The sequence below is a fragment of the Macaca thibetana genome, chromosome 16, assembly GCF_024542745.1.
Source record: "Macaca thibetana thibetana isolate TM-01 chromosome 16, ASM2454274v1, whole genome shotgun sequence".
NCBI classification, from domain to species: domain Eukaryota; kingdom Metazoa; phylum Chordata; class Mammalia; order Primates; family Cercopithecidae; genus Macaca; species Macaca thibetana.
The window spans coordinates 71,978,116-71,996,875 of NC_065593.1; positions in this window are offsets into that span (position 1 = coordinate 71,978,116).

Below are 18,760 nucleotides of genomic sequence, written 5' to 3' on the forward strand. Positions count from 1 at the left end.
AAAAATACAAAAAAACTAGCCGGGCGAGGTGGCGGGCGCCTGTAGTCCCAGCTACTCGGGAGGCTGAGGCAGGAGAATGGCGTAAACCCGGGAGGCGGAGCTTGCAGTGAGCTGAGATCCGGCCACTGCACTCCAGCCTGGGCGACAGAGCGAGACTCCGTCTCAAAAAAAAAAAAGATGAAGTTTCACCGTATTGCCCAGGCTGACCTTGAACTCCTGGGCTGACATGGTCCTCCCACCTTGGCCTCCTGGAGTGCTGGGATTACAGAGCCACAGTGCCTGGCCCAAGGGTATCTTTTGAGGAATGACATGAAGGAGGGGAGGGAGCTAATCATGCAGTTAACTAAGATAAGAGCATTCTCAGTAGCAAGTACCCCTGGGGCACCAACTGGGAGATGCCCTAGAAGTCGCAGTTATTGTAGTTATCAGGTGAGAGGTGATGAGGGCACCATTGGTAGCAAAGGCTTTTCTTTCTGCCATGCCTAAAATAAGCTTTGTCCTTCATTTTGTAAACTCGGCAACCTATTTGTTTCCTTTTTAATCATAGTTTGTAATTTTTAAAAAATTTGTTTACTCACCTACTGAGTCTCCCCAACTATGTCACAAGCTTCTTTCGGTTAAGGGGTTCCTGTCTGTCATATTCACCCTTGCATCCCCATTTCCTTAGCATTTAGTAGGCACTCAGCAAAAATGTACTGTTGGTTGATGAATGACTTCTCATTTTTTTAAAAATTATTTTTATTTATAAAATTGAGATGGGGTCTCGCTATGTTGCCGAAGCTGGTCTGGAACTCCTGAGCTCGAGGAATCTGCCTGCCCCAGCCTCCCAAAGTGCTGGGATTACAGGTGTGATCCACTGTGCCTGGCTGACTTAACTTTTTTTTTCTTTCTTTCTTCCTTCTTTTTTTTTTTTTTTTTGAGACAAAGTCTTGCTCTGTTGCCAGGCTAAAGTGCACTGGTGCAATCTTGGCTCACTGCAACCTCTGCCTCCCAGGTTCAAGCGATTCTCCTGCCTCAGCCTCCTGAGTAGCTGGGACTACAGGCGCGCGCCACCACGCCTGGCTAATTTTTTCTGTTTTAGTAGAGATGGAGTTTCACCATGTTGGCCAGGATGGTCTCAATCTCCTAACCTCATGATCTGCCCGCCTTGGCCTCCCAAAGTGCTGGAATTACAGGCGTCAGCCACTGCACCTCACCTTTTTTTTCTTTTTTGAGACAGAGATTCACTCTTGTCACCCAGGCTGGAGTGCAATGGCACAATCTTGGTTTTCTGCAACCTGCAACCTCCACCTCCCGGGTTCAAGCAATTCTCCTGTCTCAGCCTCCCGAGTAGCTGGGATTACAGGCGCCCACCACCACACCTGGCTAATTTTTGTATTTTTAGTAGAGACGAGGTTTCACCATGTTGGCCAGGTTGGTCTTGAATTTCTGACCTCGGGTGATCCACCCGCCTCAGCCTCCCAAAGTGCTGGGATTACAGGTGTGAGCCACCACGCCTGGCCACTTCACATTTTCGTATTCATGACACCAGCAATTGTCCGTGATCCATACAAAGAGCTTAATACATGTTTGTTGAATAAGTCACACTTAACGCTGCAAGCTAGGGTAATAAATAGAATGTGGACTTGATCCATTAAGGGAAAGTAAAACTTCCTGGTTAACAGAGCTGGAACTGCACTTGCATATTCGTCTGTAAATTTGAGTCTAAGTTTGGTGAACTATTAAAGGAGATTGCAGTCCTTTCTGGAAAGCTATAATAAGGGAACTAGAAGTCTTCTGCAACCAAGCCTAAGCTAGGAATGGGTCAGGAGGTGTTCCATTTCCGACGCGCATCCGTCAAGGTCAGTGAGCAAGAAGAGGGTCTGGCAATCCCTCCCTGGTTAGAGACGTTTAAGGCTGGTCTTCAAAGGCAACTGTGATCCTGTACATTTTACTGTGTGCTGTGGATGTTCTCTCTGGATTGTTTGCCATGTTTATGCTGCTTGGCTGCCTAGCTGTGAAGACTGGGGGAAGATATCACCTCTCACATTCAATTCCTAGAATAGAATCAGATGATAAATATACAATGAATGAGTCTAAATATATAATGGGTAGGAAGGGAAGCCTGCTCATATTCAAAAGGGAGGATGTTACCCATTAGAAATTTGTCATGGAAGGTTGACAGCTGGTGACGTGTACATTGCATGAATGGGGTACAGTCAGTGCTTCATCAAAGGAATATTTGTAGAAGGACCATTCTGCAAAGAAAGTGGATGGTAGATATTTGTACGCCACCAAATCGCTATATGATTTGAAAGTTGTGGTGATTCTTAAATAAGATCTGAGATACTCTAAGATATGCTTTTCAATTTCAGAAACTCAAAAAACCTTTGCACTAAATGTTCAGACCATAGCAAATAATTGAACAATATTATCAGAATTTAGGCATATGCCCCTGAAGAAGTTTTCTGCCCAGCAAAAATCAGAGAGAGAGAGGATGAATCTAAGATCCTTTGTCATCCTTTGGGGCATACATTTCAACCTAGTGTTAGCGCCCTCCCAGTGGTGCCAAAACCCAGTGAGTGTATTTTAAATTTTTTTATTGTGCTAAAATATACATAACGTAAAATTGCCCTTTTAACCTTTTTAGCAACTTTTGTTTTGTTTTGTTTTGTTTTTTGTATTTTTTTTTTTTTTTTTTTTTTTTTTTTTTTGAGACAGAGTCTTGCTCTGTCACCCAGGCTGGAGTGCAGTGGCCGGATCTCAGCTCACTGCAGCCTCTGCCTCCCGGGTTCACGCCATTCTCCTGCCTCAGCCTCCCGAGTAGCTGGGACTACAGGCGCCCGCCACCTCGCCCGGCTAGTTTTTTGTATTTTTTAGTAGAGACGGGGTTTCACCGTGTTAGCCAGGATGGTCTCGATCTCCTGACCTTGTGATCCGCCCGCCTCGGCCTCCCAAAGTGCTGGGATTACAGGCTTGAGCCACCGCACCCGGCCTGTTTTTTGTATTTTTAGTAAAGACACAGGTTTCACCATGTTGGCTAGGATGGTCTCCATCTCCTGACCTCGTGATCTGCCTGCCTCGACCTCCCAAAGACTCGGCCTGTTTTTTGTTTTTCTTTTAAGAGACAGGGTCTTGCTATGTTGCCCAGGCTGGTCTTGAACTCCTGGGCTCAAGTGATTCTCCTGCCTTGGCCTTCCCAGTAGCTGGGATTACGAATGTGAGCCACAGCACCAGGCTGTTAACCGTTTTTGTTTTTTTTTTTTTTTTTTGAGACTGAGTCTCATTCTATCGCCCAGGCTACAGTGCAGTGGCAGTATCTCAGCTCACTGCAACCTCCTTCTCCCAGGTTCAAGCGATTCTTGTGCCTCAGACTCCTGAGTAGCTGGGATTACAGGCACCTGCCACCACCCAGCTAATTTTTGTATTTTTACTAGAGACGAGGTTTCGCCATATTGGCCAGGATGGTCTCGAACCCCTGACCTCAAGTGATCCACCCACCTGGGCCTCTCAAAGTGCTGGGATTACAGGCATGAGCCACCAGGCCCGGCCTTTTAACCATTTTTAAGTGTACAGTTCTGTGGCATGAAGTACATTCACACTGTGTTGCAACCACAACCACCATTCAGCTCTAGAACATTTTCATCTTCCCGAACTGAACCCATTAAACCATAACTCTCCATTCACCCTTCTGCAGCCCTTGGTAACCACTATTCTACTTTCTGTCTCTCTGAATTTGACTCTTTAAGTACCATAGCTCAGATAAATGGAATCATAAAATATTTGTCCTTTTGTGTCTGCCTCATTTCACTTAGCACAACATCTTCAAGGTTCATCCTGTCGTAGCATGTGTCAGAATTTCCTTCCTTTTAAAGACTTACTGATATTCCATTGTATGGATATACCACATTTTGCTCCTCCATTCTTCCATCCATGGACAGTCGGGCTGCTTCCTCTTGGCTATTGTGAATGATACTGCTATGAACATAGGTATACAAATATCCGTTTGAGATCGTGCTTTCAATTTTTTTTTTTTTTTTGAGACGGAGTCTCGCTCTGTCGCCCAGGCTGGAGTGCAGTGGCCGGATCTCAGCTCACTGCAAGCTCCGCCTCCCGGGTTTACGCTATTCTCCTGCCTCAGCCTCCCGAGTAGCTGGGACTATAGGCGCCTGCCACCTCGCCCGGCTAGTTTTTTGTATTTTTTTTAGTAGAGACGGGATTTCACCGTGTTAGCCAGGATGGTCTCGATCTCCTGACCTTGTGATCCGCCCGTCTCGGCCTCCCAAAGTGCTGGGATTACAGCCTTGAGCCACCGCGCCCGGCCTCAATTCTTTTTGCTATATAACAAGAAGTAGAATAGCTGGATCACATAGTAATTCCATTTTTAATTTTTTGAGGAACCACCATGCTGTTTTGCACAGCAGCTGCACAATTTTGCATTTCCGTCAGAAGTACACAAGGGTTCCAATTTCTCCAAATCCTCATGAACAATTGTTATTTTCTGTTTTTGTTTTTTTTGAGACGGAGTCTGGCTCTGTCGCCCAGGCTGGAGTGCAGTGGCGTGATCTCGGCTCACTGCAACCTCCACCTCCCGGGTTCAAGCGATTCTCCTGCCTCAGCCTCCCGAGGAGCTGGGATTACAGGCACGGGCCACCATGCCCAGCTAATTTTTGTATTTTTAGTAGAGATGGGGTTTCACCATGTTGGCCAGGATGGTCTGGATCTTCTGACCTCGTGATCTCCCCGCTTCAACCTCCCAAAGTGGTGGGATTACAGGCGTGAGCCAGTGCACCTGGCCTAAAAAAAAAAAAAAAAAAAGGTTTTAAGCTAAGGTCTTATTTCTGTTTTGAAAAGATCACCCTGGCTCTCAGGCAGAGAATAGCTCATAGGGGATAAAAAGCAGAAGTAGAAATACCAATTTTGAGGATACAAGAGATGGTGGCTTGTGGTAGGTGGTGATAGCGGAGATAGGGAAAAGTAGATCAATTCGGGATGTGATTTGGAGGGAGAGTCGACAGGGTGGCAGATGGGTTGAGTGTGATGGTGAGAGGGAGGGAGGAATCAAAGGCATGTTCTGCGCATTTACCTTTAGTGACCAGGTGGATTGGGGTGTTCCTTACTGAAATGGGGAGTGGGAGATATGCAAAGGGTTGTTTGGAAAAGCCATACCCAAATTTCTATTTTGGCTGTTGTTAAGTGAGATGCCAAATAAGCTGTATCCCATATGATGCTGGAGTTCTGGCAGAGCCCAGGCGGGTGATATAGATTGAGGTATCATTGGCACATGATAGGAATCTAAAGCAGAGGGACTGGAGTAGGTCGCCAAGTACTGTGGATTTTATCTTCTAAACATAGCTCAACCTGGCTACCTCTCTCCTCCACTGCCCACCCCCACCCATTCCCAGTCCCGTCTCTTTCGTGGACCGCAATAATTGCTCCCTGGTCTCCCTGCTTCTTTGTTGCCTTCTTCCAATCTGTAGCCATTATGATTTATTAAAATTCAAATCCGATTATTCTACTCCCTGCTTAAAACCCTTTAATACCTCATTCTCAGGATATGAGCAAAATCAAATCCTTACCTTGACCTGCAAATAGGGTTGCCAAGTAGAATACGGGATGCCCAGTTAGTCTGAATTTCAGATAATGAATCATTTTTTATTTTTAGGTATGTCCCATGCAGTTATTCACCACAGGATGCCCAGTTAATCTGAATTTCAGATAATTTTATTTATTTTGAGACAGAGTCTCGCTCTGTCACCCAGGCTGGAGTACAGTGGTGCAATCTTGGCTCACTGCAACCTCTGCCTCCCAGGCTCAAGCAATTCTCTCACCTCAGCCTCCCAAGTAGCTGGGATTACAGGCATGCGCCACCACAGCCTGGCTAATTTTTATATTTTTAGTAGAGACAGGATTTCACCATATTGGCCAGGCTGGTGTCGAACTCCTGACCTCAAGTGATCCACCCACCTTGGCCTCCCAAAGTGCTGGGATTACAGGCGTTAGCCACCACACTCAGCCGATAATGAGTAATTTTTTATTTTTAGGTATGTCCTATGCAATTATTCATTGTTTATCTGAAATTAAATTTGACCTGGCATCTTGTATTTTTATTTGCTAAACCATAAGGGCTTTGTAAAACCTAGCCCCTACCATTCTTTCCTGGCTCATCCCTCTTCAGACATCTCTTGTCCTCTGACTCAAGCCGTATTCTTCAGAACCTGGAACAGCCTATGCCCCTCCCCCCACCTCAGTGCACATGCTATTTCCTTTCCTGCTTCATCTAGCTGCCACTCATCTTTTAGATCACAACTTCTGCTGAACAGCCCTCTTTTCTTGTGGTATATGCTGTCCTAGCATGATGTAACATTCCTTCATTGACCCTGTATCAAGTTGCAATTACACGTTTATTTGTGTGACTATATAATTATTATGTGTCGTTTCTACTAAATTCTGAGGTCAGATTTTTTTTTTTTTAATTTTTAATTTTTTTATTTTTTTGAGTCGGAGTTTCACTCTTGTTGCCCAGGCTGGAGTACAATGGCAGGATCTCGGCTCAGTGCAACCTCCACCTCCTGGATTTAAGTGATTCTCCTGCCTCAGCCTCCCAAGTAGCTAGGATTATAGGTGCCCGCCACCATGTCTGGCTAATTTTTGTATTTTTAGTAGAGGTGGGGTTTCACCATATTGGTCAGGCTGGTCTCGAACACTGAGATCACTGACCTCAAGTGATCTACCCTCCTCAGCCTCCCAAAGTGCTGGGATTACAGGTGTGAGCCACTGCACCAGGCCCTCAATTTATTTTTGATCACTTTTGTACCATTCTCCTAGTATCTGGTACATGATAGGCACTGTGGAAGGAAGGAAGCGAGGGAGGGAGGAAGAGAGGGAAGGGAGAAAAGAAAAAAGGAAAAGATGAAAATAACCGATTATAGAATAAGTTCTATCAGGACCAGAATGAGGAATGAGGATTAAAGCAGAAATTGGCCCTGACAGCCAATTCACAGGCAGGACACAGAGGGAATGCAAGCTGAAGGTAAAGCCCCCGGATCAGCCTAGGAGGACAGTAACTTGATATTTTGTCCCGATATGTTGGGGGTGGGGCTGAAGAAGTTTGAGGCTGTCTAAACACCTTCTCCTCCTCTTCTTCTTCTTCCTCTTCCTCTTCTTCTTCTTCTTCTTCTTCTTCTTCTTCTTCTTCTTCTTCTTCTTCTTCTTCTTCTTCTTCTTCTTCTTCTTCTTCTCCTCCTCCTCCTCCTCCTCCTCCTCCTCCTCCTCCTCCTTCTTCTTCTTCTTCTTTTTTTTTTTTTTTTGAGATGGAGTCTTGCTCTGTCACCCAGGCTGGAGTGAAGTGGGTGCGATCTCAGCTCACTGCAACCTCCGCCTCTTGGATTCAAGCGATTCTCCACCTCAGCCTCCCTAGAAGCTGGGATTATGGGTACTGGCCATCACGCCTGGCTATTTTTTTTTGTAGTTTTAGTAGAGACGAGGTTTCGCCATGTTGGCCGGGCTGGTCTCAAACACCTGACCTCAAGTGACCCACCTGCCTTGGCCTCCCAAAGTGCTGGGATTACAGGCACAGGCCATTGTGCCCGGCCTTGCTTAAACCCTTCTACCCCTAAACTCTATTAGGTGTGGCAAACGGGGATGGGCACTGGTGAGTGTGTTTACGGAACTGCTGCCTGAAGAGAAGCTCAAATGGGTCTGGGCTCGGCTCCTGGTTCAACGCTGTGGGAATCCTTTACCTCGATGTCCCCAGCAGGAGCCAGCATGAGGGTGCATGTGGATGAAAGACAACAGATGCACCTAAGTTCCTCCTTCTCAACCAGCCCTGCAAATAAATCGGTCCTATTCTTCACCTAAATGTCTAGTTGACTACCTTTTTTTTTTTTTTTGTATAAATGTATTTTTATAAATTGCTTAAGTTTTGTCTTAGCAATCAAGGGAGTAGCAAAGTAGCGAGACATTTGGTGCCATTGACACACACATCTCCAATTCTCTGCTAAAATTTTTTTGGAGGTGGTGCTGTCTTATGGCAAATGTTAGCTTTATCTAGATTTTTTTAAATGTAAATTTTAATATTTGGAAATGAAAAGAATGGCTACATGCATTTATAAAGCTTTGTAGTTTATGTAGTGTTTTCCTGTCAAGAATTTTTTTTTCTGGAATTAAATTTAATTCAATTCCAGTAAAATTAAATTTATTGTCTCCAAAAAAAAGGTGACTTCTTTCCTGAGGTATACCCAATTAGTAGCTATCAATGCTATTAAAAACCTGCTATTAAAAACTGGTGGCTCGGCTGGGCGCTGTGACTCATGCTTGTAATCGCAGTACTTTGGGAGGCCGAGGCGGGCGGAACACGAGGTCAGGAGATTGAGACCATCCTGGCTAGCATGGTGAAACCCCGTCTCTACTAAAAATACAAAAAATTAGCCGGGCGTGGTGGCACGCGACTGTAGTCCCAGCTACTTGGGAGGCTGACGCAGGACAATTGCTTGAACCCTGGAGGCGGAGGTTGCAGTGAGCCAAGATTGTGCCACTGCACTCCAGCCTGGGTGACAGAGCGAGACTCTGTCTCGAAACAAAACAAAACAACAACAAAAACTGGTGGCTCAGGCTTATAATCCCAGCACTTTGAGATGCCAAAGTGGGAGGATTGCTTGAAGCCAGGAGTTCAAAAGCAGCCTGGGCTTTGTTATCCAGACCCCACCTCTACAAAAAAAATTTTTTATTTAAATTAGCTGGGTGAGATGCTGTGTGCCTATAGTCCTATATTCAGGAGGCTGAGGCAGGAGGATCGCTGGAGCCCAGGAGTCCAAGGTTACAGTGAGCTATGAAGGTACTACTGCACTCTAGCGTCATTGGCGACAGAGCAAGAATCTGTCAAAACAAAACAAAATGATACACTCATAAAAGAGCTGTGTTTCTGAGGGCGGTTTGAAGGCTAATTGTTTTGAACTCAGATGGTATTTTCTTGGTGGTAGTGCTGAGCAGGGAAACTAGGCTCTCAGCTCGGCCAGTAAACCTGCCTAGTGCAGCTAAAGGCTGATCAATACCACCTTCACATTTGCATCAGAAACCCCAATGACCATGGTTCAGCAGGAAGATCTTTTTAGAGTTTCCACTTGGGTTATCAGGAAAACATCGTTATCTGCTGGAAACTAGATAAGGAGAGGTGGCTCCTCCTGTCCCGTTGGGGGCGGGGGCGAGGAAACCACAGAAAAACCAGGAGTGGAGAGGTGAGTTTGAGGGTAATTGTTGGAGACCCAGTGTCTGGCATTATGGCGGCTGAGATCATGGTTAAGGAGCCATTGTGTGGATGGGTCATTAATAACTCAGATGAGTGAGTTGGAGACCGCCTATTATTTAGAGGAAGGTAAAAAAACAAAGGCCTAAAATTGGGAGGGAAGAGAAGAATACAATGTGAAATCTTAGAGGTCCCTTTGATGGCTCTCAGGGCTCCCTCTGGGAAGAAAGGCTCTCAGATTGTCCCTTAAGGAAACTTGGAGGTATTCTACCTTTTTTTTTTTTTTTTTTTGACACAGGGTGTCACTCTGTCACCCAGGCTGGAGTGCAGTGACCTAGTCACGGCTCACTGCAGCCTCAACCTCCCTGGCTCAAACAATCCTCACACCTCAGCCTCCTGAGTAGCTGGGACTACTGGTGTGCTCCACTATGCCCAGCTAATTTTTAAAATATTTATTTATTTATTTTGATAGAGACTATGTCTCCCTATATCGCCCAGGCTGATCTCAGAAGTCCTGAGCTCAAGTAATCCTCCTGCCTCAGACTCCAAGTGCTGGGATTACAGGTGTGAACTACTGCGCCAGGCCTGGTATTTTACTTTTTAAACCATTTTTTCCTTGCTTTTCATTTAAAGCATCAAGAAAGGTGCTTGGGGAGGGGAAAAAGAGCCTACCCAAAACACTGAAAATAAATGATTCGTATTTGGATCCAGAATTGAAGATGCTTGTTTTCAAACATAAGTATGCTACTCGGGGTATGTTTGGTTTAGTTTCATGTAAAAGGAATTACCGAAGAGTTTCAATGAGGCTGTGGTAGGTATTGTTTAGCAAATCCAATTAACAAAATGTTGGCCTTTTTAGTTAAACTTCTGTGTATTCACCAAATCTGTCTCAAAAGTCGTCCATCAGCTTGGCAAGGGTGTTTTGTCATGCTAAAAAGCTTTTTCATTTAGATGCAAATTAGAACTAGTATATCAGAAAAAAGAGAAGCTTTTGACATTTTTATATTCTGACAATAACAGGTCATGTTACTTAAAAGAATCTGAGTATAAAACACTATTGACCCACCAGATGATCTGAAATTAGCCAATTTTGTGTGTGTGTTTCATGATCTAAGCATCCTCATTTAGTTGTCTTTAGAGGAGTAAAACATAATTATTTTTACAACTTGCATGCATGAAAACAAAGCAGGTTTTGCAGGTCTGACTTCATTTGTGCAGTTCTTTTCAAACAGAGCCATATTTTACCTTATTCTTAATTTTTTATTTTTTGTTTTTATTTTTGAGACAGGGTCTTGCTCTGTTTCCCGAGCTGGAGTGCAGTGGCGCGATCTCAGCTCACTGCAACCTCTGCCTTCCGGGTTAAGTGATTCTTGTGCCTCAGACTCTCAAGTAGCTGAGATTAGGCGTGCGCCACCACGCCCAACTAATTTTTGCATTTTTTAGTAGAGATGGGTTTCGCCATTTTGGCCAGGCTGGTCTCGAACTCCTGGACTCGGGTGATCCGCCTGGGTGATCCACCTGCCTCAGCATCCCAAAGTGCTAGAACTACAGACGTGAGCCATCGCACCTGGACTATTTTTGTTTTTCTATTTTTTATTTATTTATTTTTTGAGACAGAGTCTTGCTCTGTTGCCTATGCTGGAGTGCAGTGGCATGATCTCGGCTCACTGCAACCTCTACCTCCCAGGTTCAAGCAATTCTTCTGACTCAGCCTCCCAAGTAGCTGGGATTACAGGTGCCTGCCACCACGCCTGGCTAATTTTTATATTTTTAGTAGAGATGGGGTTTCACCATGATGGCCAGGCTGGTCTCGAACTCCACATCGTGATATGCCCATCTTGGCCTCCCAAAGTGCTGGGATTATAGGCGTGAACCACGGCGCCTGGCCTATTCTTATTTTCAAAAGGAGCTTCATGTACTGAGAGCACTAGGAAAGGTCACCTGCTCTTTCTCATAGAGCTTCTGTTTATTTATTTTTTAGAGACAAGGTCTTGCTGTGTCTCCCAGGCTAGAGTGCAGTGGTGCGATCATAGCTCACTGCAGCTTTGAACTCCTGGGCTCAAGCGATCTTCTCACCTCAGCCTCCTGAGTAGCTGCGACTACAGGCCTATGCCACCATGTTCGGCTAATTTTTAAACTTTTTGTAGAGATGAGGTCTCACTATGTTGCCCAGGCTGCTCTCAAACTCCTGAGCTCAAGTAATCCTCCTGCCTTGGCTTCCCAAAGTGCTGGAATTACAGGCATGAACCACTACCCTCGGCCTAGAGCTACTGTTGAAACTTGCCTGTGCATTCTGTTTTTCTCATGATTTTTCAGCCACAGCTTCCATCACCTACTGACAATCTCATTTTTACATATTTGCCATTCAAATTTAATATGTGCCACTTGTTATTAATGGTAGTGTTGCTACATTTGAAGAAACAAAGGCTCAGAGGGATGAAGTCACTAGTCCAGCATCACACAGCATTAGAAAAATGTCTGTTGTCTAATAACTAGAAAAGGTCTCGTTGGGTGTGGTGGCTCATGCCTATAATATCAGCACTTTTGGAGGTCAAGGTGGGAGGATCACTTGAGCCTAGGAATTTGAGACCAGCCTAGGCAATATGGTGTCTGCAAAAATTTAAAAAATTAGCCAGGTGTGGTGGCCCATGCTTGTGGTCCCAGCTATTCAGGAGGCTGAGGTGGGAGAATAGCTTGAGCCCGGGAGGTTGAGGTTGCAGTGAGCCATGTTTGTGCCACTGCACTCCAGCCTGGGTGACAGAGCCAGACCCTGTCTCAAAAGAAAAAAAATAAAAACAAGGAAATATCTGTTTTCTAATAATTAGAGAACTTTCTGTTTACTAGTGCAGCACTCCTATAGTTTGGTTTGTTTGTTCCTTCCAAATCTCATGTTGAATTTTTTTTGTTTTTGAGATGGAGTCTTGCTCTGTTGCCCAGGCTGGAGTGCAATGGCAGAATCTCAGCTCACTGCAACCTCCACCTCCCAGATTCAAGCGATTCTCCTGCCTCAGCCTCCCGAATAACTGGGATCACAGGCACCTGCCACCATGCCTGGCTAATTTTTTTGTGTTTTTGGTAAAGGCAGGGTTTCACCATGTTGGCCAGACTGGTCTTGAACTCCTGACCTCAAGTGATCCATCCGCCTTGGCCTCCCAAAGTGCTGGGATTACGGGCATGAGCCACCGGGCCCGGCTGGTGTACTACTAGTTATACAAGATGTTATCATCAGGGGAGGCTGGGTGAAGGGTGTACAGGCCATCCTGTATACTTCTTTGTAACTTCCTGTGAATCTATAATTATTTCAAAATAATTAAAATAAATACCCAACACTGACAATAAAACAGTAAACACTGGGCTGGGTGAGGTGTTTCTACCAAAATACAAAAATTAACTGAGTGTGGTGGTGCGTGCCTGTAATCCCAGCTACCTGGGAGACTGAGGTGGGAGAATTGCTTGAACCCTGGAGGCAGATATTGCAGTGAGTCAAGATCGTGCCATTACTAAACTCCAGCCTGGGCGACAGAGGGAGAATCTGTCTCAAAAAAAAAAAAAAAAAGCTAATGTGATAGTGAATAAGTCTCATGAGAGACTTATAATATACATATATACACAAATTGTATATACTTAAATATACATACATTTTATGTATATTTTATGACAATAAAAATATTTAATTGAAATTTAATTTTAAAATTAAATTAAAATGCCCCCAAAAATGTTTGAGAGTTGTGATGAATATGTTAGACAGTAGCAGAAAAAAGTTGAGGTGGCTGTCTGCCTCTGTGAACATTTTTTCATTTTTGAAAGTAAAGATTTTGGGAGATTGGGGTAAGGGGATGGCAGCAGAAGAGAGTCCTGTAGTGATGGAACAGTTCTGTATCTTAATTATAGTGATAGCTGCATGAGGCTATGTTGATGAGGAAATTGCATAGAACTCTATGCCTACACATGCATACACACACCCCCCCCCACACACACACACAAATGAGTGCATGTAAATATGGTGAAAAAAAATTTTTTTTGAGATAGGGTCTTGCTCTATTGCCCAGGTTAGAGTGCAGTGGTGTGATCTCAGCTCACTGCAACCTCTGCCTCCCAGGCTCAAGTGATCCTCCCACCTCAGCCTCCCAGGTAGCTGTGACTACAGGCATGCACTACCACAGCTAGCCAATATTTTTGTACTTTTTGTAGAGAGGCTGGGTGAAGGGTGTGAATCTATAGTTATTTCAAAATAATTAAAATAAACACCCAACACTGACAATAAAACAGTAAACACTGGGCCGGGTGAGGTGGCTCATGCCTGTAATCCTAGCATTTTGGGGGGCTGAGGTAGGTGGATCACTTGAGGTCAGGAGTTCGAGACCAGCCTGGCCAACATGGTGAAACCCTGTCTCTAATAAAAGTGAAAAATACAAAAATTAGCTGGGCATGGTGGCGCGTGCCTATAATCCCAGCTACGTAGAGGCTGAGGCAGGAGAATCACTTGAACTCGGGAGGTGGAGGTTGCAATGTGCTGAGATCATGTCACTGCACTCTAGCCAGGGATACAGAACGAGACTCCGTCTCAAAAAAAAAAAAAAAAAAAAGGCCGGGCGCGGTGGCTCAAGCCTGTAATCCCAGCACTTTGGGAGGCCGAGACGGGCGGATCACGAGGTCAGGAGATCGAAACCATCCTGGCTAACACGGTGAAACCCCGTCTCTATTAAGAAATACAAAAAACTAGCCGGGCGAGGTGGCGGGCGCCTGTAGTCCCAGCTACTCGGGAGGCTGAGGCCAGAGAATGGCGTGAACCCGGGAGGCGGAGCTTGCAGTGAGCTGAGATCCGGCCACTGCACTCCAGCCTGGGCGACAGAGCCAGACTCCGTCTCAAAAAAAAAAAAAAAAAAAAAAAAGTAAACACTGCAGTCAGATTCCAAACTAACCTGAGCGTAAATTTTATACCTTGGCCTTCCTTGCTATGTATGAGAAATGAGCATAGTATGCTCGTGGTGGAAAATTCTCTATTTCTCCGGAATGGCTTGCGCGTGGCTGAAAAGAGTGCTATGTACCAACTGTTTCTTCCCTTTTTTTGGAGCACATGTGCGATCTATCATTGCGTTGCTTCCCAAGAAGTTAAATCAAAGACTTAGGAAGGACTCTGCTTTGTCCTTACCAAGGTTCTGCTAGAATCTGGGAATGACCAATTCTAAAATAACAGTAAGAGAGCTGGAGTTTTTTTTTCTTTTCTTTTCTTTTTAAAAACTGATTCCTTCTTGGTTCAAAAAAAAGAAATAAATAAAGAAAGAAACCAACAAAAAACTTGTTGGCGCTTATATGGTGGTTTTCAGGAAAACCTCAAGTAAAAAGATGCATTCAATGTTTGTTATCCCTGAAAGTGTGAAAACAAAATGACTTAGAACTGATGTTTGTTTATTCAATTAAATGCAGTTCCTTATGCTCAAGTTAGGCTTTTGTGTCTGTAGTAGCCAGTCAAATATTTCTACAGTTTGCTAGCTAGGCTGGAGAAGGCACTGAATATTTAAATAATTCGGAGAGCTTCTTTGTGTCTGGGCTCTCCCTTCATCACATGACTACCCAAAATAAGGATATTTGACCTATTAATACTTTAACAAAAGACTTGTATGGGAATCAGATGCTGGCAATTGCTTAATAAGTTAAGACTGAGGCCGGGCGCGGTGGCTCAAGCCTGTAATCCCAGCACTTTGGGAGGCCGAGGCGGGCGGATCACGAGGTCAGGAGATCGAGACCATCCTGGCTGACACGGTGAAACCCCGTCTCTACTAAAAAATACAAAAAACTAGCCGGGCGAGGTGGCGGGCACCTGTAGTCCCAGCTACTGGGGAGGCTGAGGCAGGAGAATGGCGTGAACCCGGGAGGCGGAGCTTGCAGTGAGCTGAGATCCGGCCACTGCACTCCAGCCTGGGCGGCAGAGCGAGACTCCATCTCAAAAAAAAAAAAAAAAAAAAAAAAAAATGTTAAGACTGGTGAAGTTTTACAATGGCAAATACTTGTTTAAAGAGACATATGTTCTCATTCATATATTGTCGGTGGAATTGTAAATTGGTATAATTTTCTTTGGAGGGGATGTTGGCAGTAAGGACCCAAAGTCAGGAAAATATTTACGTCCTTTGACCCAGTAATTCAATTTCTGGGAATTTATCCAGAACAAATAATTAAAATGAAGACATAAGCTATATTGCAAAGATGTTCCTAAAGGCACTGTATATAATAACAAAATCTGGAACATAACCTAAATACTAAATAATAAAGGAATGTTTAAATAAGTTATCGATTTTCAACCCAATGGAATATTATATAGCTATGAAAAATGATAAACATGCTATGTACCAAATGTAAAGGTGTTTATAAAACAATTCAATATCCTTAAAGCATTTTGTAGAAAGACAGGCATGTATGGATTATGCGTTACAGAAGACAAATTCTAAAGTACTTAAGGTGAAAAGTCACATTCTTGGATTTATATAGTAAGAGTTTTAGCAAGATGCAAGGAAACACAGTTAACTCTAAGATAACAGTGGGAAAATTTAAACTCGTAGAATCTTTGTAAATTTTCAAGTTGTATTCTGAGAAAAGACAAAATATGCATTCAGTACTGTTGACTGACTGCACAGAGAAAGCAGCAAGCTGTCTTTGAACACTCCGAATATAATCACTGGTATGCTTAAGAGCACAAAATGATTCTCAAGGGTTACTAATGAGCTGTAAACTGCCAGCATCTTGCATGTGGAATCTCTTGGGAGCAAGAAAGTTATTTTGGAACACAATTTTTTAAAAAAATCACAGAAGTCCAGATTTGGCCACCCTCAAATACCCACCAGGGACAGAGCGGTCAAAACTCCCTTCTACAAAAGCTAAAGGAGGGGAAGTGATGACCCCGTCTTTTGTGTCTGCTTTCAGTGCAGAAAGTTTGTACTTACAGTTAAACATAATTATCCCTTAAATCCCAGGTGCTTAATTCAGCCCGTTAATGTTGCTGCACTGAATGGCTGATTCAGTAGGTTCTGAGGCTATGTTTTTTTTTGGTCATAGGCTAGCTCCGTTCCTCAATGCTGGGAACAGAGCAAAGGCATTAAGGCAAAGTCCCAGCCTGCCTCCAACTTTCCCAGGAGCAGAGAAGCACTTGCCGATTTGGATTTGAATGGGATATCCTACTAGGTTGCATACTATGGAAAAAGGAGGATTTATGGGAGGATGAAATGTCAGAGGGCAGGTACATTAGGCAGAGAAAGTCAGTCTGCCAGCTGGAAAACAGGGTTTGCCTGGATCAACCTCACTGAGTTAAACACACACACAACTGTATGTGAACATGCACAAAGATTGTTGTTCCAAAGGCGTCAAAGCTTCAGGACTAAGGGTGACATTTTTGTTCTTCTTTTTTTTTTTTTTTGAGACGGAGTCTTGCTCTGTCACCCAGGCTGGAGTCCAGTGGCGTGATCTCGGCTCACTGCAAGCTCCGCCTCCCAGGTTCACGCCATTCTCCTGCCTCAGCCTCTCGAGTAGCTGGGACTACAGGTGCCCGCCACCATGCCCGGCTAATTTTTTTTGTATTTTTAGTAGAGACGGGATTTCACCGTGTTAGCCAGGATGGTCTCGATCTCCTGACCTCATGATTCGCCCACCTCGGCTTCCCATAATGCTGGGATTACAGGCGTGAGCCTCTCGATCTCCTGACCTCATGATTCGCCCACCTCGGCTTCCCATAATGCTGGGATTACAGGCGTGAGCCACGGTGCCCGGCCTTTTTTTTTTTTTTTTTTTGAGACATAGGATTTCACCATGTTGCCCAGGTGGTCTCAGACTTCTAGACTCAAGATAACCTGTCTCAGCTTCCCAAAGTGTTGGTGTTACAGGTGTGAGCCACTGAACGCGGCTGAGGGTGACATTTTCATAGAGGGATATTTCACGACAGGGTTGAAGAATGGTCGCATGATTATGATGAACTTGAGAGGCTAAGATGCAGCTGGAGGTCAGAGGCAAGAAACCCCAAGTAGAATGTAATGAAGGAAACAAGGACTTTTTTTGTGTGTGTGTGAGGCAGAGTCTTGCTTTGTCACCCAGGCTGGAATACAGTGGTGCGATCTCTGTTCACTGCAACCTCTGCCTCCCAGGTTCAAGCGATTCTCCTGCCTCAGCCCCCCGGAGTAGCTGGGACTACAGGTGCCTGTCACCATGCCTGGCTAATTTTTTGTATTTTAGTAGAGACAGGGTTTCACTATGTTGGCCAGGATGATCTTGATCTCCTGACCTCGTGATCTGCCCACCTATTGGGCCTTCCAAAGTGCTGGGATTACAGGTGTGAGCCACCGTGCCTGGCCGAAACAAGGACATTTTAGAAAAGAATGTGGATGTTTGGAAATCTAAAGAGTAATGCTCAAATGAGATAATGCCTTGATGAAAAGCTGTAGTAGGAAATTGGGGGTGATACATATACATATATGTGTGTGTGTGTGTGTGTGTGTATAAAACATTAGGCATCCAATTATTTAACCACCCATATAGTTTGGCCCCAGGAATAAACACCCAGCCTAGCTGTACCCAAGTTCACTGGCTGAAAGTTAGCCAGCAACAATGTGTGGAAAGTTTGTGTGTTTTGAAAAAAGAAGTAAAAGGCAGGGTGGGGGTGGTAATGGTGAAGTTGGAGTTACAAAAGCAAGCATGTTTTTGTTCACTGGAACAATACAATATGATTTTGGGAAATTTTCAGTGTAGAAAGCCGACTGATGGTGTGCTTCTATGAAGCTGTGTGCCTGATCCAGTCAGAGATTAGAACATAGGATGCAGATGATTCAACAGGAGAGAACAGAGTGAGAGGTATGTGCTGTTTTAGCAGGAGACTAACAAGCAGGGTCTAGAAAGTATTTCTGGCTGGGTGCGGTGGCTCACACCTATCATTATCCAACACTTTGGGAGGCTGAGGCGAGATGATCACTTGAGTTCAGGAGTTCAAGACCAGCCTGGGTAACGTAGTTTAACCAGTCTCTAGAAAAAATAAAAACTTAGTTTGGTGTGGTGGTGTGTACCTGTAGTCCCAGCTACTCTGGAGGCCGAGGCAGGAGGATCACTTGAGTCCAGGAGGTCAAGGCTTCAGTGAGCTGTAATCACACCACTGCGCTCCAGCCTGGGTAACAGAGTGAGACTCAGAAAAAAAAAAACAAAAAGGCCGGGCGCGGTGGCTCAAGCCTGTAATCCCAGCACTTTGGGAGGCCGAGAAGGGTGGATCACGAGGTCAGGAGATCGAGACCATCCTGGCTAACACGGTGAAACCCCGTCTCTACTAAAAAATACAAAAAACTAGCCGGGCGAGGTGGCGGGCGCCTGTAGTCCCAGCTACTTGGGAGGCTGAGGCAGGAGAATGGCGTGAACCCGGGAGGCGGAGCTTGCAGTGAGCTGAGATCCGGCCACTGCACTGCAGCCTGGGTGACAGAGCGAGACTCCGTCTCAAAAAAAAAAAAAAAAAAAAAAAAAAAAGAGAGAAAGAGAGGAGAGAGAGAGAGAGAGAAAGAAAGAAAGAAAGTA